The sequence below is a fragment of the Dipodomys merriami genome, unplaced genomic scaffold, assembly GCF_024711535.1.
Source record: "Dipodomys merriami isolate MVZ:Mamm:240054 unplaced genomic scaffold, mDipMer1.0.p SCAF_4, whole genome shotgun sequence".
Lineage (NCBI taxonomy): Eukaryota > Metazoa > Chordata > Mammalia > Rodentia > Heteromyidae > Dipodomys > Dipodomys merriami.
The window spans coordinates 16394076-16417197 of NW_027205603.1; the positions used below are offsets into that span (position 1 = coordinate 16394076).

At 42.4% G+C, this 23122-nt stretch overlaps 1 protein-coding gene across 1 annotated transcript in view; it reads right to left on the bottom strand.

The window, feature by feature from the left end:
• The window catches only part of Chrm3 (cholinergic receptor muscarinic 3), a 355617-nt gene that overhangs the window by 171634 nt on the left and 160861 nt on the right, over positions 1–23122 (bottom strand). Inside the window, exon 4 of the mRNA XM_069990606.1 lies at positions 10591–10693. The gene's annotated coding sequence lies outside the window, so the exon portion shown is untranslated. The remainder of the gene's footprint in view (positions 1–10590; positions 10694–23122) is intronic.

Consider the following 23122-nt stretch of genomic DNA (forward strand, 5'->3'; position numbering starts at 1 on the left):
TCTTGTCTATAGACCACTGGCTGATGACAAAGCTTTCTGCTTTCTGCTGCCTTCAGGCGAGGACATCACCATTGTTCATTAACCTCTGATATGATGTGGTTTTTGCTTTAACCCTTTGGATTCCTGTCTCCTTGGACTACGATAAGTATGTGATTAGGTACTTCATTGCAAGTATCTGAGTTAGACATATATAGTTAAATGTATATTTAAAAATTTTCAGCCATCATCCTTCACAAAAACATTTAGTCTCTTAGATACACCAACAAAAACAACCCCATGTAGTTCTTTTAACTGATGATCTTTTCTCTAAGCACGCCGAGACTCATCGGTTATGAATTTCTACTAGTCCTATTTTGAAGTGATTTTTTTATACAATGAGATACTACTGCTGTATGAAAGTGCTCAATTTATGTGCATGTAGCCCTTTTGTGCTGGTGATTTTGCCTAGCTGAGATCATTTTATGAAGTGCAAGCATTCTATCTTCAAAAGTCTGCTTTCATATTAAGTTGGAATAACCAATCATAATGGGTTCTGGGTGTCACGGCAGAAAGAACATGTCCTGGTTCTGAAGGAAGTGAGAGCCATATCCGCTGACTCTGTGTCCTTGGAGTTAGGTGACTCTGAACATATTTTAGAGCTCAGGAGTCCTGAACATATCCTAGGGCTCATGAGAGCAGAAGCCTGTGAAGGTCTAAGGGGGTCTTGCCTCTCCCGATCTGCATACCCTTCCAGGGCAGTCTTGCTCTTGTCAGGCCTTGAACTGATATAGAATAGAATGGAATATTCCAGAATGGCCCCTCATCAGATAATGCCAGAACTCCATACCTTGGACACTATTTTTTCTTTTTCCACGTATAAAGGCCCTGCCTTTGGTGTTTGACTTACTACTGCCATGTTGATGTCTCAAAGGATGTGTGGAATCGTATGTGTGGAAGCCAATAAATATGTCAGTACTGGGATTTCTCAGGAAGAGGAAGCTTGTTCTTTGAAGACATAGAACAGAGTTGATGAGGTGAGGGAGTCCTTGCTTCAAACAGGCATGCTGTATGTGAGGCACAATTTTATGTCTTCCAACATGCACTGTTATGAAAATCCCTGTCCCTGTACAGTTCTTTTTTTCTCATTAAAAACACTCTAATTAGGGACACTTATATCTTCATTCATGGGTTTCTTTTTTTTTCGTCCCTCTATGCAAACATTTACATAGTCTAAACTCTAATATAAATCTATCAGTGCGCAAAGGAAGTGCTCTGAGCAAAGGCAAGAACGGGGCCATTAATATTTTATTACTCAGTATTCCTCCTGCATTTTAAATTTGACATTTCAATATAGAATCCTTCATCATGAGAAATATCATTCTGCATCTTTCAATGAAGTAATCAGTCACATTTTCATCTTAACTGTTACTTAAAACTCCCATGGAAAGAACTGGAGAATTTTATATTATTTTTAAAATAAATATTGTAAAAAATATATGTAGTACATTTAACTTACACACACACACACACACACACACACACACATATACACACACACATACACATATATGTATATATGAGACAAGCACATGGGCCCACTACATAGCTCAGACTGGCCAAGCTCATGATCCTCCTGCTTTTTCTTCCAAAGTAATGTGAAAACAGACATATGTACCTTGACACTCATCTTAGCCTTTCAGTCTCTGAATAAATACTAAGTGGGTGTTTTGTGTCTAGACTGGGCACCATCTTAAGTTCTGGGAATGTACCATCAAGGGGCCCAGGGCCTTTGCCCTGGTTGGGTTCAAGCTAGCTACCACCCTGGGGAGCTGCTCATATGCGCACTAGGCAAGCATGGTTCAAAAATCTCTTATTGACTTTAAATCCTAGGAGGAATGCCTAACATGGCCACCCTGCCCAGGTTTTCTTTAACCCCACTAATCCTTATTTCTGGAGATTTTCTGTCTTTCAGGACACAGAGAAGACCACCCAGGTCTGGGGTGGTGGATATGTGGCCAGGGAAAAAAGCCTTCACTTGGTCTTCCAAAGCACTAGGACCTGGCCTTAGCCACTTCCTGTTCTCTGTAGACCAGGCTTTTCCTCCATTTCCTCCTTCCGATGTGAAGCGGATCTGTTAGGATTTCTGTAAGGGCTATATGAACTGTAGTGCCTGTCTTTGAGTCTTACCAAATGCAGCAATGGCTTCCGTAGCCCCTACCTTTCTGTGTCTTTTCAACAGGAGGTAAGGTGGCCTGCAATCCTCGGGGCCTGACCCACAACCAGAAGCTAAGACGCATCACCAAAGGTGAATACACAATAGTGTGTCTTCACGTGGGAAGCCAACCCTGGGACATTGGATGCACACTTATGCTATGACTGCAACACTCTTCACCTAATACACGGAATTGCTTTTAAACTGTAACACATGGCCATGCCACATGATTAGTCTTAAAGGAAGATGAGCTGAGTGAGAATGAATAGGCGAGATGCATTTCATGGGCTTGAACAATCTCACCATTATCTACAATACATAAAATGTAAAATATATCCATGCTAGTTTGGATAAAGTGAGAAAGGGGTCACTAAATCTTTGATGAAAACCAGTTTGGTAAAATGTGGGGGAAAGGGGAGACAGAATAATGCTCTAAGTTTAATACCATGGTTAGAGACAGAGATCTGCTACCTGACTTGGTAACACTGAAATCAACTCCACAGCTCATGAGTGTACCAGGATAGAGTTTATGATGTTATAGCACTTTATCTCTTCATAATTGTCCACATGAATGACTCCAGCTGAGTTGTTGAAGAGGACTGGGGTCTTAGATTGTACCATCTTAATATTTCAGAAACAAGAACAACAATATCAACAAAAAATATTGGTGAAGAGAAAAGAGCAAGAGGCAGTCATGTTTTAACTAAATCAAGATGAGCTGTTAATAAAAAATAAAGGATTATTGTTCTTAACCCTTTGACTTGGTCTAAATCCTTTAACAATGGTGCCTATGTCTTTGTTTCAGCTGAGCATACCAGATTATGTCTTTAATCTGATGAATTACCATTTTTATTGCTCATTATTTCATATATTGAGTCCATGGGTTAAATCAGTATAATTTCATTTGCTGTGTTTTAAATAATGAATGAATCTGAATTATTCATTCCATCATTCACAAATATTTACTGAGAGAATTACTGTCTTCAAAATAAGCCAAAGAAATGACAAGGATAAGAAAAAAATCAGATATAATAGCAAATATCTACTAACAAACCTGTAAGTTTTGAGCCCTGGTGTATAAATATATACATGTGTATAAATATACAGTGAACTAAATATCAACACGTGTCCATAGCATGTCTGCACTATAATAATTAGAAGATTCATTTATGTTTTACTTTACATATTTTTTTAATGAATCCTAACTAATTGCATCTCAGTTTTAAGGAACTTTCTCACTAAGGAAGGGCAACAACAAACACAAAAAGGGGAAAATGTAAGGTGAAGGAAGTAGCTTCAATTCAAAGTTCATTTTAGACACCATTAATTCCACTCTCACCAGCTGTTTCTCATGGAAGCAATGTGATGGATTTTTTCGGAGACATTAATCTTCCTCCATCCTGAACTCAGACACTCAGGGACACAAGAAATTTTCAAAAAAAAAAAAAAGGCTTCACATTATTTGAAAAGCTTTGCCTGTGCTAATGTATAATTCTAATATATAAGGGTTATCGTTGCCTGACACCCTTCAAAGAAATTTCTGGAACAGCATGAAAAGAATCTGTGGCCTCATTAGCGCTCTAGCCACCTTGAGAGGAACAGCCCATGGGGCCAGGAAGCTCAGAGCCTCTCATGAATAGGTCTCGCTCTAGTGATGCTCAATATGCACAGATCTTTGTTTATCTGAATTTCAGTCCCCATTTCTATCACCAAATAGGTTTTTTTTTCTTTTTTAAGCTGAAAAGACCCACTGTTCTCTTGAACTCAGGACTACTCTGTCCAGGCCTACTTTGGTGTAAAGTTGGGTCCCATGCCCGGTGCCAGTGGCTCACGCCTGTAATCCTAGCTACTCAGGAGGCTGAGGATCACAGTTCGAAGCCAACCCAGGCAGGAAAGTCCATAAGACTCTTATCTCCAATAAACCACCAGAAAACTGGAAGTGGCACTGTGGCTCAAGTGGCAGAGTGCTTGCCTTGAGCTGAGGGACAGTGCCCAAGCCCAGAGTTCAAGCCCCATGACCAATAAAACAGAAAAAGAAAAAAAGTTGAATCCCCAAACATACTTGAGTTTCATTAATGAGATGGAAATTCAGGATAAAGAAGGTAACCATGCTTCAGGTGTTAATTTTCTACCCATATGATTGAGCTGGTAAAGTTTTATTAGTCTCAATGACCAGAATGTCATGTGAACAATTCTGTTTTTATTATTATTATTATTTATTTATTTTTTGGTCAGTCATGAGGGCTGAACTCTGGGCCTGGGCACTGTCCCTCAGCTCTTCAGCTCAAGGCTAGCGCTCTACCACTTGAGCCACAGCGCCACTTTCGGCTTTTTTCTGCTTATTGTGGTGCTGAGGAATCAAACCCAGGGCCTCATGCATTCAAAGCAAGCACTCTACCACTGCCATCTTCCCAGTCCCTGTTATATTTTTTAAAAACAGAGATCTGAATTTTTTTTGGGGGGTCCAGTCGTGGGGCCTGAACTCTGGGCCTGGGCACTGTCCCTCAGCTCTTCAGCTCAAGGCGAGCGCTCTACCACTTGAGCCACAGCACTACTTCTGGCATTTTTCATTTTGCTTATGTGGTGCTGAGGAATCGAACCCAGGGCCTCATGCATGCAAGGCAAGCGCTCTACCACTGAGCCACCTTCCCAGCGATGAGATCTGAATGTTTTAATAGTGTAAACCATGGAATAGTGCTGGTTTTTAATAGAAAGACAAGAGCAGTGCAGGATATGAAATAAAAATTGATTGTGTTATGTGGAAATAGTGAAGTTGACACAGACCCCAATTCCCATCCAGCTTTAATGTAGTTTGAGTTCATTGATTTTTTTATAAGTCCTGATTAAAGCAGCATCCCCGATAGCCCAAGAGTGACTTTTCTGAAGAAACCTTCTTATGATATCTTCATTGTCCGCCCCCCCCCCCTTCCAATGCAAAATACAGCGTCTACCGAGGAACATGGTCAGGAATATAAAGGAGAGGCTTTAGTGGCTAAAGCAAGGATTTACACATCACTAGGGGGAAACAGCACACACTTCTGCAGCTCAAATAAGTATCTGGATTGACGTGATTCATCTGTGCAAATGGAGGTCATCTGAGCATCTCAGGAGCAGGAGAGTTCCCTAGCTAACACTCTCCAACCACACACACATCCATCCTGACAATTCACCCATGGCAACTTAGTTTTCTGGGTGAATTACGCGGGTAGAAAGGAGGCATACTTGAGTACCTTTGGTACAATGGAACCTTCCAGGACTGCTGAACCACGAAATCCTTTGCTCCTGATAGTGAAGGAAGCTCAGGACACAGGTTGGGTGGGAATTGGTACCATGGTGCCACCAAAACGTGTGGCTTATGATCCCTGCTCAGCAGAGGAGACCGGGCTGAAGGCCCTTCCAGGCAAGGCAACAGGCCAGAACTCAGAATGGAATGAAACGGCTTCGTTACCTACAGCAACTCCTTTTACACCCGTTTCCCCGTTTCTCCATCAGCTCCCAAAACTTAATGCTGCAATGAATCTATTGTTCAACAAAATCTGGGCTTTTTTTTTTTTTTAATTCAACCAATGTATCAGTGGTCATCACCCATTATTATTAGTATTAGTACTCTTATTTCCAAAAATAGTTTTTTTAGGCATATAAAAACATTCTGTTCCATTTTTTGATTTTTGATTTCTTGAATTACTAATTATCTACCTAGAGATAATGTATTTTCAGTGAATAGTTGTATACCTTTTCTTTTTTATTTATATATATTTTTATATAGAAGTTTTTTTTTTAAATCAGGAATTGACTCATTTCTTTTTATGGAAATAATTGCTCCAGCTTCTGGGTGGAGTGTGGGTTGAAATGGACAAGCAGAGAAGTGAGAAGTAAATTAAGGGCCTCACGGAAGGGTGGGCAGAGGGAAGGAGTGAACGTGATGTGGATGGGACACTGACAAGCGAGGCAGAGAACCCACGAGAGGCGGGCAGCAGCGACATAGCAGGTTCTGTGAGGAACATGTAGACAATTCTGCAGCCTGGCTTCCAGTCTTAGAGAGGGCGACTGAATTCTTCAGAAGAGGCCCCCAGTGGTGGCGTTCCCTCTGACCCTCGTGCAGAGAGGACTGGGGAACACGTGTCCTGTCACATGTAGAGAGATGCATGTCCTTCGACGACTAGGGTATTGGACTGCTCCAGCTGTGTCAGCTGACACTGGACACAAGGAGAAGCAAGCACATCCCGGCTTCCGTGGGAACTGTCCTGAATTTGTGCACCAATATTTGTTTTAACATCATGTGAATCAATAATTTGTAGAAAGGAAACCCAATACCCTCTCAAATAAAATTAAGATACATCTGACAGGCAGGTGACCAGTACGTTTCTGCCTTAAGCCATTTGAGGTAAAGCTAGAGATTTAGGACAGAATGCAGGAGTGAGATTTGTCTGCCAACTCTTGGAAAAGCACCCATTAGCTACTTCATCCCTCACTCAGAATAAAAGTGAGCTGATGTACAGAAGGCCTATTTTATTCCTGCTTCCTTTTCCCCTTCTTTTTGTTCTTTCACTTTCCCTCTCATCTTTCCTTCAGAATTAAATAATAATATTCTTTTTTTTTAGAGTTCCAAATGTTTGGCTTTATTTTATATTCAGTGGCATCTTGAAGAAATCAGAATTATAGTGGAAGATTGGGATTCCAATTCAATGACTGGAAATTAGTGAAAAGCATGTGGATGGGAGTCCAGTACATTTATTGCTTGATGGTTCTATTCTAGGAATGTGCACTTCACATTTCTAAGTTAATCTTGAGGGCAAGAAACCTTTGGGGGGGGGGGCCAGGGGAGGATGGGAAGGGATGGGAAGGGGAACCAAAGGAGGAGGCTACAATGCTTGATAAGAAATGTATTCATTATCTTGCCCATGTAATTGTAACCCCTCTGTACAGTATTTTCACAATTAAAAAAAATAAATCCTTTGAGGGGATTTGATGTGAAAAAAAAAAAAGCCAAGGAAAGCAGTCTGGCACATCGAATTGCTAGATGCCCCTCTAACCCTGCCCAAAGGCCCTATAGGTATTCATTGCTAAAGAAGATATTCAAGGAATAGCTCTGCCACTGGAGCCACAATGCCAATTCCAGTTTTCTGGTGGTTAATTGGAGATCGGAGTCTCACAGACTTTCCTGCCTAGGCTGGCTTTGAAGCACGATCCTCAGATCTCAGCCTTCTGAGTAGCTAGGATTACAGGCATGAGCCAGGGGTGCCTGGCATATGGAATAGTTCTGATTTTAAGAATATTACCTGAGCTGGGCACCTGTGGCTCATGCTTGTAATTCTGGCTACTGAAGAGCCTGAGATCTGAGGATCAGGGTTCCACGCTAGGCAGGGCAGCCAAATCCTCAAGACTCTTTTATCCAACTGACCAGTAAATAGCTGGAAGCGAAGGTGTGGCTCGAATGGTAGAATCGGGCCTGAGAGAAAAAGCTAAGCAAGAACATGGACGTCCTGAGTTTAAGTCTGGCTCTTCCCAGAAGCACATGCAGACATAAGGCCACGTGATCCGATTGTTTTGAAAATGAGTCACTAAGCCTACTGGGCTTTTAGGGGCAGGGGAGCAGTAGCATCCAGGGGTGCCCACAGCGCCGGCCCCCCCGCACCGAAGCACTTGGAGGGGTCCGTCTGCAGAGCTCACTCTTGGGATAGACAAGCAGGATTTACTGTTCGATGTCGGTCACATCCGACCTCCATGCCGACTCATGCCGGGGACATGCACAGGGGTTGGAGGGAACCTGCTCCCCCGAGGCCACAGTCCAGGTCAGGACTCCCCACTTGGCTCGCAGAGAAGGGCCAGCCTGCTCACTCCGACCTCCCGGGGTTGCTAGCCAACCAGCGCTTCCTCCAGGCCACGTTCTCCCACGTGGCCGCGGCCTTCTGCGGCGTCTCCATCACCAGCTGCTGCCTCCAGCTTGCCTCGTCCTTGAGCCGCGGGTTCTGCTCTGGCATCTCCTTTAGCATGCCCTTCTTCTGGGGTCCCCAGCGCAAAGAGCACGGAGCCCACGGTGGCCCCCACTCCCAGCAATGCGGCCACCTGCAGCGCTTTGGTCACGGTGCTCATGGCGGACCGCGCGGCCACAGAGGTGCGCGCCCTCCTGCGTGGGCTAGAGCGACGCTGAGGCTGACCACGGCGGGGATGGGGAGAAATAATAATATTCTTTCTCAGGCAGTATAAAATCTTTCCTGAGGTCACTTTGAAGCAGCAGAGCTAGGTCTTCAGTAGAAAGCTAGTGGTGGTTCCCAAGCTCCATTTTTAGCAGACTTGGGTTTTGCCAAGTTAGGATGGGCAGGGGAATCATGATAACGTCTTCCTTTTGAACGTTTAGTTTATCTCGACGGGCTACTTTTCTAAATAGAGAGGTGTATTTCCATAAGCCTACTGTCTTTCTAACATCATTTTTCCACATCGGTGTTAATCATCTGTAAGGGGGGAGGTTCATTTCAACATGTCCACGTGTGCATGGGACATACCTTGATCAGACTCACCCTCCCCTTCTCCCTCCAACCCAGCTCCCAAACCAATCTCCAAAAGCTTTGTTGTCAATTGTCACACATGAACATAAAGCATTTTACCATGGTCTCCCTCCTGCATCCTCTCCCATTAGAATCCCCAGTGCAGATGGGGGACCTGGTTAATGTTCTATCCCTGCGGTGTTGTTAAGGTATGCTACTTGTCCAGAGGAGTTTTAGCACGCCATTTCACACCTGTGCAGCAGGACTTTCATCAGATTCCCCTTTTGTATTACTCTCAATTTTCCCACCCTCGCTGTTCCCTATTCCTCCACAACTCCTGTGGGTTTCATTTTGCCACCTTCCCTCATAGATGTGAGGTATTTCGGTACTGTTCACCCCCTAACATTCTCCCTCTCACTCTGACCTCCTCAAACAGTCCCACCACTACTTGGACATATTCCTGTGTGGATCTACATGTCTGGTGATCTCTGAAGTCTGGCATCCACATAGGAAAGGAAACAAACAACTCTTGTCTCTTTGGACTTGATTTACTTCACTTAACACGATGACTTCTAATTCTGTCCACTTCAGCTCATCCTATCCAGTTGGAATAGCCATAATCAAGAGCATGGGCAACAAGTAATGCCCGCCAGGGGAAGGGACCCTTACACACTGCTGGTGGAAAGACCATGTTCTGTAAACACTACAGAAATCAGTATTGAGGTCTGCAAAAAAACCAAAAACAAAAAAAAACAAAAACAAAACAAAACAAACACCTAAAACTAAAAATGGAACTACCCTATTACCCCAACATACCATTCTTGAGCATTCTTCAAGGCAATCTAAGTCAGGATGTAATACAGGCACATGCACAGCCATACTCATTGCTGTATTTTAAAAATAATAACCAAGCTATAGAATCAGGCAATATGACCTACATATGATTCACTCATACGATGAATGGATCAAGATTATATAATTATGTCTATGTATATTTATGTATAGGTGTGCATACATATCCACACATAGATCACACACTATGGAGTATTATTCAATCACAAAGAAGAATGGAATTATATTCAGCAATGTTTTAAAGCTGAATAAAAGCAATCAGTAAATCTTTTGATAACCCATCCTCATATCATAAACACAGATATTGCACAGGTATTACACAAATGTATAGTAAAATTATCATGACAAAAGATTATCATCTATCTATCTATCTACCTATCATCTATCTACTGTAAACACCGTGCTCATCCAAGTAATGTGACATAGAAGGCACATACCTATATATTCTTATTTATATATTTTTAGCATACAATTTCATAAAATACTCTTCAAGAAGATGGATAGAACAATTTGTCAAATGTGGGAATATTTTTGTCATTTTATATCAAGGGGGAAATTATCACAAAATCTTAAGAGATCACGATTTGTTCAAGACGTTATTTTGCCTCTGATGATGTTGTGCTCAGCTTTCTCTTAGTTTGAATTCATTATTTCCGCTGGTGTTCGTAGGGAGGGCCTGACACATTTGTGGTATGCTTTTGAGCAGATAATAAGCTTTGGGAATTGCCAGGGTACCCACCTTGTTTAATATATTTGACTTTCACGGTGTTGTACAGAAATATTATTTTCAGAACTACATGGGCATGGAATTGTCCTTGTCTTTTAGGACGGATGCAGTCTTGATTTGTGCTTGCCACATAACAAAGAAAATGAAGTGGATCTTCAGAAATTTGAATGGCAGGGAAGAAAGCTGTCTAAGTAAAAAAGGCAAAGGCCATCTCTGACCTGTGATTTTCACTCTTGAGAGCACATTCCATTCTTGGTAGTGAACTGGGATTGGAAATATGCCCGTGATTCCATGTTTACACTGGTGGCCGAACATGTACTGAAGGTTTCCCTTACCTGTTCTAGGTCAGATCATCAAACCAAAGCAGTGTATCGAGGATCGTGCTGTCTGCTGAACTTGCCTTGTAGACAGAACCCGGGTGCCATGCCACAGAGAAAGCTGATGAGCAAACACATGGAAAAGGAGTAAATGTCTCATGCTCATACCTTGGGATATGGAATTTTAGTTAAAATGACAGGAATAAGTGGAGATTTATCTATCTCAGCATTTTCTCAATGTTACGAAAAAAATGACACTACCCTTCCATCCATAGTCCATTCTCGGAACATTCATCCCCAAGACGGTGAGTCAGGATACAACAAAAGACATCTATTCACCTATCTGTGGTGAGCAGTGTGGTGTGTTCACTGCTGCAGTCCTGAACTTCCCAGTCTCCAGAATGATGAGCCAATATACTTTTGTCCATTATAAACAACCCCATCTCTGGGATTTTGTTATAGCAGCAAAACACAGACAAAGACAAAGTATGGGTTTCACTCGGAAGTTTTGTCAATTCTGTTTCATGAGAGCCTGTATCTGACACTCACCATTTCCACCAATAGTTATAAAACAAATAACACAAAGAAAGTATTACATTAAAATGAATGGGATTTGGTCCCATTGTAAGAATCTTCTAGTCAGGGGACAGACAGCAAGTAACACTGAGGTCATGTAAGCACAGGGTGTGGAGTGCTAAGCATCTCCACGGGGCAGAGGGAAGAAGGTAAGGGTAGAGAGCAGAGGGCCTTGGAGACCAGTCTTGAATCCTGGAGAGCAGAGTGCCAGACACAGAGATATAAAAGTTAGAGATGAGGGAGAAAGCTAGTTAGGTGGCACATTCAAGTTCAGGAAGCTATGAGGGAAAAGATAAAAGGTTAGTAAGCTTCTTCATGCAGCCTGACTAACAATGCGGACAGGACCTTCCTCTACAGGTGGGAATCCGCAGAACACACATCCTGTAGTAGAATTTGAAAAAGCTGAACATACAGCCTCTCCTTCTGGCTTCACAATCGTCCTGTTAGGTGAGATAATGTAACCTCAGCTCTCCTACACTTGAGGGGAAACAGGCATCAGGGATTTGCTCAAGACAGTAGAGTGATTCCTACAGACCAGATGGGAGACCGAAGTTGGGACCAGTCCTCCTTCAGCCACAAGGACAGCAGTGTGGACAGCTACTGCCCTGCAGCTTAGTGTTCTGGACCAGGCTTCAGGTACAACCAAGCTTCACAGATCACAGCCTTTCCTGTGTCCTCTCCCATGAATGCAAGCAAAGGGGCAGTGTCAGAATGTGGTGACTAAGTGGGCCTATACTTGGGACTGGTGGGTCACAGTACCAGCCATATGCCCACCCATCTGATGACCATCCAGCAGGGACAGAAAGATAAGCCTCTGGACGTTAATCCAAACGTGATCCCTGCATCTCCCTTCTGACATCACAATTTCCCAGGAACCTCTCGTGGGTCCTGTGGCTTTTGCTTGCGAGATCCTCAGTACTTAGCAGCATTGCTGATGTTGCGTGGGTTCAAGGGAAGAAGACAAAGGCCAAAAGGGAGACTCTGGGTCTCTCAGCTGGTAGAGAAGACCAGGTGTGACAAGGGAGAGTGGGCATAGCCATGGGCAAAGCCCACAGAGTCATGCAAAAATAAAAAAAAAACCTTGTCTGGGACACATAAAGATAAGGCTGGGTGAGACAGAATGAGTGTCCACAGGTGCTCAGAGGATTCTCAAGGGGATATGTGTCATGGCTGAAATTTGAAAGGTTTCAAAGACTTCTTCCTTCCTCTTCTCTATATCTCTCGTGTGTGTGTGTGTGTGTGTGTGTGTGTGTGTGTGTGTGTGTGTGTGTGTGTGTGTGTGTGTGTGTGTGTGTGTGTGTGTGTGTGTGTGTGTGTGTGTGTGTGTGTGTGTGTGTGTGTGTGTGTGTGTGTGTGTTGTGCTTGAACTAGGCACCTGGGTTCTCTGTCCCTTAGCTTTTTCACTCAAGGCTAGCACTTTACCACTTGAGCCACAGCTCCAATTCTGGCGCTTTTGTGTTGTTGTTGTTAACCAGAGATAAGAGTCACTTAGACAAAGCCCGGGCTGGCTTTGAACCTCAATGCTCCAATCTCAGACTCCTGAGTAGCTAGGATTACAGGTGGGAGCCACCAGAGCCCGGCTCCCCCTTTTTGACTTTTAAACTCCAAAACGGGGACTGTTTAGGATATTTCTTCTGCAGCTACTTTCTGTCATGAGGCCTTGAGATAGATTTCAAATTTCCTTGTTTTCATGAAAGAGTATAGAGATTTAGATTGCCAATGTTTATCCAATTGAGAAACAATATGTTTGTTATAGCCTTTCTGATAGAAGGAATTATTTTGGTTTTAAAGATGAGTGAGTGATTTAACAGGCAGTTCCATCTATATATTCTCTTCCGGCAGAACATAATCTCCAGCCAGCATAGAAAAATAATGCCCAGAAACCAGACAGACAGTGGCTGTACACCCTCAATATTCAACTTCTAGCAACTTCTGTTCTGACTATTGGTTCATAGGAGCAATTGTTACCACAGGAAGCTAGCTAGTTATTCTTGGCTAGAATTTAACATATTTAAGATTAACAGAAAAGTTAAAATGTCTTGAGAAAACACGAGCTGGGTGAGAGATTTAAGGGAGAAATTGGACTATCCACAACACTCTAGTATGAGTAATTTATGGGAAAAAACCCCCAGCATTTATTTTGAGCATGCTTCCCATTTGGCTGCTTGAACATTTGTAGGAAGGACTGAGTTTAACAGATCTTTGTTTATTAATCGAATGCAACACCTGATTCCCAGAGATCAGGTCTTAGGGACTCTGAATATGAGTACTGTAAAAAGAAAGGGTGCTTAAAGAACACTTGGTGCAGAAAGAACTCGAATGGACAATTCATTTGAGAAGTCTGGATCTAGGAGGTGAATTTAGAGAGGCAGAGACAGAGGGCAGGGGCAGGAATAACTTCTGTGTGACCGTGAGCACACTAGGCATTGATGAACTCATACATCATCCCCATGTGCCATCCAAGTGGTTTTTTAAAGCAATTAAATGTACTAATTCTCACACAGCAAGCAATATGTCATGTTTTTTACAATCCTCATTGCTATTGAAGAAATCCAAATAAAAGCAGAAATGATACAGATCAGAGGGACGACAATAAAAAATAATAACAAATATCAATGGAGACAATATAAAAAAGAATCATTTAATTCATTCACTATTATTATAGTCTATTACCTCACCATTGTGACCCACACCTAGGTTAAAAGCCTTTAAGTATATTCATATTTGTGGGCCTAATAGACCTACTCACAAATGATTCCAAAGATATAGGAAACAAGATGACAGTGTGACCCATGACCAACCATCTCCTCAGTCTGGACCACAGATTTTCCTTTTCACATGCCCTGCAGCCCATTTGATGTAAGGGAAGCCAAAGAAAATGGCTGAGCTGCAGAATTTCCCTACTCCTTCTTTCTCTGCTCTGATGCATCAAGCCATGTCCACAGCTGTGTGTCCTCCATCTCTGTCACTGACTGAGAAGGAAAAAAAAAAGATGCTTTTGATGTCTCAGAAGAGAATTTGGGCTCCTTGTTTCTGACTCGTGTAGGAACATTGCCCATCACCTGTGGCAAACATGTAGCTCTTGGTTGGGAGTTCAGCCAAATGTCAGGAGGTCAGAGAAGAGACTAAAGTTTCTGATACAGTTTTGAGCCCCATTGTTAGATTTTTTTTGCAATTTTTTTTGTACCAAACAAGAAACAATTTGACTTGACTTTGCCTGGCCTTTTGGCCTGCAAAAATACGAAGGCAGGCTGACATTTCAGCTACCAAGTTTGCAGCTGCATAATCATGGGGGTCGGAGAGACCTTACTATACTTGGTTCAGCTCTTGAATTCCTTTTGAGACCAAGACAATAGAACTTATAATTAGCAAACTACCATAAGTCTTGGAGTATGACACATGAATGGAACTCTTCCTTTTTCTCCTTCCCTTTTCAGGGACATAAAAATAGAACATATAAGTATATTTGCACTTCTACTCACATACCAACTTTAATAAAAATGTATCTGAAGATGGAGCTTGGGGTAAGAGTGGCTCTGAAATAAATGAATGACTCTTTTGTGTCTCTGCACATTGAGACATCTTGCTGATATGAAGAGGGTGAACTTGTCAGAAAGGCATTTATTCCAGATTTTCCTTTCCTTTCCATTTCTAGTATAGGCATCCCTTCTTACCCGTGGAAGATGAGTTCCAAGGTTCCTAGTGGAGGCCTTAAACCAAGTAGTACCATACTATCTCTCTGTCTGTCACTCTGTCTCTCTACCAATCATCTATGTATCTATCCATCCATCTATTACCTATCTATCCATCAATCCATTTGCCATCTACCTATCAAATATCTATTGATTATCTGTCTATTTATCTATCTATGTATTTCTCTAACCATACATCACCTACCTTCTTACCAAATATCTATCAATTGTATACATATGTATGTATCTATATATCAATCCATCTTCCAAACATCAAATATCTATCAATCACTTATCAATCTATCATCTATCTATCCATCCATCATCATAGATATTAAATATTTATCAGTCATCTACCTATCATCTATCATCTATCAATTCATCCATCGATCATCTATCTACTTATGTATCAAATACTTACCAATCATCTATTATGTATGTATGTATGTATGCATGTATGTATGTATGTATCTATCTATCTATCATCTACCTATCATTGATCTTTTGATTGTGCATTTCCCTATATGTCCTGCAGCATCACACATAGTCCAGGAGTCAGTCTGTCCTTCCAAGATTTGTGCCCAGACCCCTTCTTTCCACAGCTCCTGCCGCTCTTTGGGTCTGTGTTGGGTAAAGCAAGGATTACTTGAACTCAAGCCTTGCCACACCACACTGGTCAGTATCATCACTGAGATGGCTACATAGTATCATTGGGAAGGTGGTATATACAAAATGGATACCCTGGAGAAAGAAATGGGTAGGAATGAGAAGAAAAATAGCATAAGACTTTATGCAACTCAGGACAATGTAGCGATTTAAAACTGAAAAGTTGTTTATTTCTTGGGTTTCACACTTAGTATTTTCAGACTTCAGGTAACTTCAGGGAAAAATAGGGAAATTAGGAATTGAATGCTCAAGGTCATTTAAATCAAGTCATTACCTGCCTCTTCCCAGTTTTCCTCCAAACTATTGTCATCTGGAGTTTCCGAAGAAGCCCCCAAGGAAACCCCCGTCACGGGCTGAGAGCTTCTCCGGCTCTGCTTTTTCTCTTTCCAAGACTATGGCTTCTCTCTGCAGATCCCATCCACCCGAAACGCCAGCTGAGGGGGTCCTTTGGCTCTTAAAGCCCACACAGGGGCACTCCTCTCCCTCTTTCTTTCCTTAGTATCTTTCTTTGATGCCTATGTGTTGAATTTTATCTGATGCTTACATATCTTAAATTTTATCTTATGCTTATTTGTTTAATTTTATCTTTATGTGTCAGTTTCTTCATTTTTGCTGCTAGATAAAAATAAAAACAAAGTAGATGCATCCCTTAGAACACTAGATTATTATACTTTTTTTGGTCAGAAGTCTCTCTGGTATCTATCTGCAGAGACCTTTGTTAAGTCCCCTCCTTCCTGTCCACAGCGAGAGCGTCCCTTCCCATCCACAGAGACTGCCTCCTGGACCAAAGTTAGTCAGACTCTTCCGAACTTTATTTCCAAGTAGGCCATGACCTTCATTCTTGTAACAAGAATCCTGCTAAGTTAGCTTATTAATGCTCTCTACCTTTGATATCTCTATCTGATTACATTACTCTTCCCCACATCCCCTGACAACAGAGGATTCACCGGATTGCCTTCAGCAATGTAGCTTCTGAATCATCTTCTACCTGCAATAAACACCCACCAGCACACCTTGTATTTGGAATTGAGCCTAATTCTACACCAAGGTCTCTTTGACCCTACTGAGGTAGTTCTGAATACGACTTTCTTTTGCCACCTTATTGTCCAGCTCTGTTTTCTCTTTGATGCTATCAAAGATGGAGATGACTGTGTGGGTCATGCACCCAGCAGGTCATGACAAACAATGCAACTCAGTGCCTTTATTCTTTAGCCTCTCATCTTAAGTTAATTCGAATTGGGAAATCGGCATGCCAATTTACACCAAATCGTTCCTGATGCCGCACCAAACAATCTTCTGGACCATTTCACTTGACTTTTACAATTCTGAGAGCTAAGCTGATGCAACCATCCCATGCTACTGAGGGGAACAAGGATCTGAGAGGTTAAGTGACTTGACACAATGCAATGTAAGTAGAACTAATGTCTAGTGGTGAAAGATTATTAGATCCACTGGGAAGTTCATGCCTGAAGCTAAATCTTGCTCTCTTTTTTTTCCCCCTCTCCCTTTCAAGGTCAGCACAGGGTTGAGATGGTAACAGAAAAGATAATACTGACAACTCTTCTTCCTATTTTATTTGGCCCACGCTCTGCTCAAGGGAAATAATGAAAACAGCTAGCATTTATTCACTGCTCTCTAAATCCAGGCATTATATCCACATCTTAAGTGCAACTATCTCACTGATTTATGGGCAGTGTGTTGATGAGGTTGTTGTGACTATCAAGCAGAGATAGGAAAGGAGATTAGAAAACCCACTTGTCTAAGGCTGATTGAGCATTTGAATCAACATCCTGTGCTGTGAAACCCTGTAGTAGTCTTGATAATAGGGCTTTCCCACTTCCCCAAGCTTGCCAGACACCTGCAGGGCGGATTCCCTGCAGGGTCTGACTCCTAAGGTTGAACTGGAATCTAAAATCCACGTTGTATTCATAAATGGCTTTGTTGAATGGTAACTCCTTTGGGCAACTACTTAAAGATAATAAAAGCATCAAAAAAATTTCAGCTGAGTGATGGTGGCTCACACCTGTAATCCTACCTACTCAGGAGGCTGAGAGTTGAGGATTGAGATTCAAAGCCAGCAGGCCAGGAAAGTCTGTGAGACTATCTCCAATAAACTCTGAAAAATCTGGAAGTGGTGCTGTGGCTAAACTGTTAGAATACTAGCTTTGAGCACAAAGAGGCTCAGGCACAGTGCCCAGGCCCTGAGTTCAAGCCCTGGGACTGGCACAAAACAAACAAACATTAAATAAAAATAAAATAAACTTCTGCATTTCCAACAAGCTTCCTGATCATATTGTGGCTGCCAACTCTTGGACCACTTGTGGAATGTAAACTTATCCATGCTCATCTATGAAAAGGGGCTTTGGTGTTATAACTCAGGTCATGGCCATCCCAACTCCAGGGATGAAGAAGGAAAGGGAGAGGCCTCTTAGCCCTGTCTTAGCCATGTCTCATATTCTATCTTCTTCCAACACCCATCACCACCCCCTGTACAACATATCCGCCTCTGGCTTTGAACCACACTTGTCTTTCTTGCTCTCTGGTAAGAAGACTGCCCTTCTGAAGCACATACAATGCTCTTCCAGCTCATGCTGCCCTTGAATACCATCCTCCATCTTCTTCTAACCATCTGGATATAGTACCAGCTCTGCTCAGAACAGTTTACATTTTACAACAGCTTTTTTTACATATTACAGTGTTTTTAACCTGATGCATCAGCTCCTAAAAATTCCCTAGTGAGTCTAGCTTCTCATCATTAAGTATCAATGCATATTAACTTTTGATAAAGAGACTAAGAGCTAATAGTTTGTATTATTTGAGTTTTCTTCTCTGAGATGTTGGCCTCCCATCTAAGATACCCAAGTTGCAAGCGTGCTTCATTCATTCATTCATTCATTCATTCATTCATTCATTCACTTTTCAATCATTGCTGGGTACCTACTATTATCAAGACACCTGGCCAGAATCTCCCTTGACCTCTTTGTGCCCCATTTGTAAATCAAAACATAATTTTACATCTATGTATGAAATGTATATGTATATATGTGGTATTTTGGCAGTCCTGGGGTTTGAACTCCAGGCTTTCTGCTTGCTAGGCAGGTGTCTACCACAGAAGTCACATCCCCAACCCTTTTTTCCTCCAGTGATTTTCAGGTAGGGTCTTGTGTTTTTTTTTCCTGAAGCCAGCCTTGGATTATAATCCTCCTATCTATCTATCTATCTATCTATCTATCTATCTATCTATCTATCTATCTATCTATCTATCTATCTATCTATACATCTATCTATCTATACATCTATCTATACATATGTATATACTATATGTACATATCTAGATAAATATACATTAATTTTTAGGATCTGATACCCCCAAGCATAGTACTTTATTAACTAATGTTAATTTACCCAGTCTTGACATGGTTTTGCTTACTGGCTCACATATTGTGATATAATGTGCTCACTGATGTCACTTTCTAATATGAAATCTTAGTGCATTCAGTTATGTTCCCTGCAGACATTGGTTCTCCCACATGTGCTCACACATGCAAATCCTCCCCTCCCTCATGTTCCATACATTGCAAATGGACCCATCTTCAAATTCATCAGCATTAGATGCAATGCTATTCCTGGGCCACAAAGCAGACTTGCATTGACTTCCCTTCTCTTACAAACCAAGTCTCAAAGGTTGCCTTTCCATGTCCCACATCTCTTGCTTTCTCCTGGTGAGTTGACCCTCTGTCTGTCGTGGCAGAGTCTAGCGGTCATGACACACATGCTCCATTTTGCCCTTTCCCCCTACATGCTGGAGACTAGGGATTTTATCTACCATTTCGCTTTAATTCTCACAGCAATGCTGTATGGAAAGGTGGATTATTATCCTGTTCTTGTGGGCTGAAACTAAAGCCTAGAGAAATGAAATAATAACTTTCTGGCAACATTACCAGACCCAACCCTCAAGTTTATGAACGCTGACCCAGTTCTGGTTCTCATGCACCGGTTAACCCGCCTTGATAGTGTGGGAGCAGGCTGGGTGTGGGACCAGACCTAAGCTTACATTCAGGAATGGAAGTTTCTCTAGGGGCCTCCCTGCTCACTTGAGGAGGGTCTCCTGGCTAGGAGGAAGATGGTAGGTCAGGAGGAAGAGGTCTGTCTGAGGACAAAGCCCTGGAGCTTAGTGAAGATGCAGGGGGCTTGCTTTGTCCAACTCTATCTCACTTGTATTCAGAAGGCCAGCGAGCACAGCACTCTGATACCACAACCTCAGAGCTGAGAAAAAACCAAGCACAGCCTGAGCACTGCCTACTTTTCCTAGCACTATTGTGCATCTGCGTCCCGGGGTCTGCCTCCCTCTCTGCAGTCCCCCAGAGCCAGTCTGTCCCATTGCTCTTTCTCACAGTTCAGGCCCTTACCTCTGCACCATCCCTTCCCTTGTATTTGGCCATGGGGCCTGAATTCAGGGCCTGGGTACTGTCCCTGAGCTCTTTCACTCAAGGCCTATGCCACTGTGAGCCACCGAGCCACTTCTGGTTTTCTGGTGGTTAATTGGAGATAAGAGTCTCAGGGACTTTTCTAGCCAGGCTGGTTTCAAACAGTGATCCTCAGATCTCAGCCTCCTGAGCAGCTAGGATGACAGGTACAAGCCATCAGCACCCAGTGTCTGGGTTGTTTTTCATAATTTCTTACACAGATGTTTTGGGGTTTTTTTGAGATGCTAAGGAACTGCAATATTTATTAATGCACAGATCAATGTGGAATCAAAGCTATAACATTAACTATGTTTAGTGGTATTGGATTTTATAAGACCTATGCTGTTTTTGTTTTTATTTTAATTTAATTTTCTTGTAAAGATGCTGTACAGAGCGGTTACAGTTACATGAGTAAGGCAATGAGTACATTTCTTGTGGAGCATTATTTTCCTTTCCTTATTTGTTCTCCCATGATCCCTTCCTCCCCCCTCCCCCCCATGTTGTAAAGTTCATTTCCAATATATAGTCTTGTGGGTATCATAGTTGCAGTGTGTCCTCGTTTCAGCGTTTTATTATGCCCCTCCCCCCCCCCAGTTAGATAACTGTATATACAGGATGCATAGCTCATAGCACCAGGTTCTGGTGGCTCACACTTGTCATCCTAGCTGCTCAGAGGCTGCAATCTGAGGCTCAAAATGTCTGAGACTCTTATCTTCAGCTAGCCAGCAAAAAGCCAGAAGTGGTCATGTGACTCAAGTGGTAGAGTCCTGGCCTTCGGTGAAAAAGCCAATGAACAGTGCAAGGCCCTGAATTCAAGCATTCACCCCTCCCCCATATACAAATAACTTAGTCTTAGCTTATAAAAATCCTAAGTTGATTCCAGATCCTGTCTTTCCTACAGCATCACAACTATTACCTTGTATGTACATTTTCTCCTTCTTTTTGAGATCTTGAAACACTTGTCCATACCACCAAAGTTGTTCCTCACCCCCATTCTGTTGTAATTCCATTTCAAACCACACTCCTATTTTTCTATTGCCTTAGTCATTCTGGAATGCTAATTATCATGAAATAGGGAGTTTATATCTCACATCTCTGGAGAATAAGTTAAGATCAAGGTTTCTTGGTTCACAGACAATTCCTTTCTCTAAGTTCTCATGTGTGGAATGACCTTTCTTTAGTTTACAGGGGCTCTAAACCCACTTACAAAGGCTCTGTCTTCACCAGCAATCACCTCCCAAACACTTATTATTTTAATATGCCAGTCATGTTATTAATACTATCATGAGAAGAACATATAATTCAGGCCACAACATGTGACAGACTGGGCAAAAAAGTACATGATTCCTCATTTTAAACAGAAAAAAGAAACAGGTGAATTGGTATGTTCCTGTCATCCTAATATGGTGAGAAGTGTAAATAGCATTGTGCTTTAGTTTGGCTTGGACTTAAACACAAGACCCTCTCTCAAAATAACCAGAGCAAAATGGGCTAGTTTCATGGTTCAAATAGTAGAGCAACTGCCTAGTAAATGCAAAATCCTGAGTTCAAACCTCAGGATACACAGACACACAGACACACAACACCAAGAACACTGTCACCTGGATATCACATTCAGAGCCAGTCATAGGGAGCTGCCGCCCGTGCAGGTCAGAGAGCTTGGGGCTGACAGAGGAGTCCGAGAAGCACAGTGCTAAGGGACGTGGTATAGAATCTTGAGTGAGAGGTGTGAAGGACAGACTGGGTTGCTGGGGAGGGCAGCTGCCCTTTGCAAGTACAGTCAGCTCAAGCAGAGGATCCATTGATCGCTGTGGTGGAATCTGGGCCACAGGCACCCTGCCGAGGCCCTATGCATTGCAGTCTAGTTCCACAGCAGTGCAGTCTGTTTCAGCTTTGCCTGGAGAAGTGCACAAACTCTGCTCACCCCGGCCCTTCTCCACCGGCCTCTGTCATGTGGAACAGATACACACACTCAAGGCAGGAAACCACGCATCAGAGGGCCATTTCTGGACCTCTTTGACGACAACCCACACTGAGAGACACAGCACAAAGAGCCTGGCTCCTTTGAAACGAGTTTCTTATGCCTGTAATTGCTTGCCCAAGACTTCAGAGTGTACTCACATAAAAGGTATTGAGTGGTCTTTTCACCAGACTTAGCTTCCCATACTAGAGGCAACTGGGTCACAGGTGAGTGTTGTGTGTGTGGCCGTGTGTTTAAATTCATGTTTCAAGGGTAAGATCTGCTAGGATTGAGACACCTGGGAAGGGATGTAGACATAACCCCAAACTCTGCTTTGACTCCTGGTCTCTTAGATGTTGAAGAGTGAGCACAGTTTCTGTCCATTTCCCACATGATGCGTTGGTGAAAGGGCATGATAAATGAATCTATACTTTCCAGAACAACTTAAAATACTTCCTGTAAAAACAAAGTTTGGCTGGGTGGACATAGTGGTTTATTGCTGGGATCCTAGATACATGGGAATGCATGGTTCCAGGCCAATTAGGGTAAACAGTTTGTGAGAGTCTCTTCTCAAGCCACATCTGGGCGTGGTGGTGCACACTCATCATCTGAGCTGCATGGGATGCCAATATTAGGAAGACTGCAATGTCACAACAGCCCAGGGAACAACATTTTTGAGTCTCCATCCCCATAAAAGCTGGGCATGGTGGCACGTGCCTGTCCTCTTTGGTACAATGTGAAAGGCAAGAAAATAGGAGGACTACAGTCCAGGTTCAGGCTAGGTCAGAAGCGAGACCTATCACAAAATAACCAGTGCAACAAAAAAGGCATGAGGTAGAACACCTCCCTAACAAGCACAAAGCCCAGAGTTCAACCCCCGTGATGCAAAAAGAAAAAAAAATCTGTTTGGTGAGATTGTTAAAATCATCTGTTTTATCCCCAGGAGTTTCTATATTATATATGAAAACAAAGAGAAGCAGTAGTTGTTGGACTTGTGTCTGAATATAACATTAGTTAGAGAAACCTTCTGAATGGCTATGGAAAAGGTGTTCATACTTTGGATTAACCTATTGGTTCCTTCCAATCCTCCCACAGACAGTGATTTTCAGAAATCATTGCTTTCTCAGAGAAATCAGAGTAGAGATAACAAGTCAGCCTTGTGTATCCATCTGATAGTAAAACGTTCCATG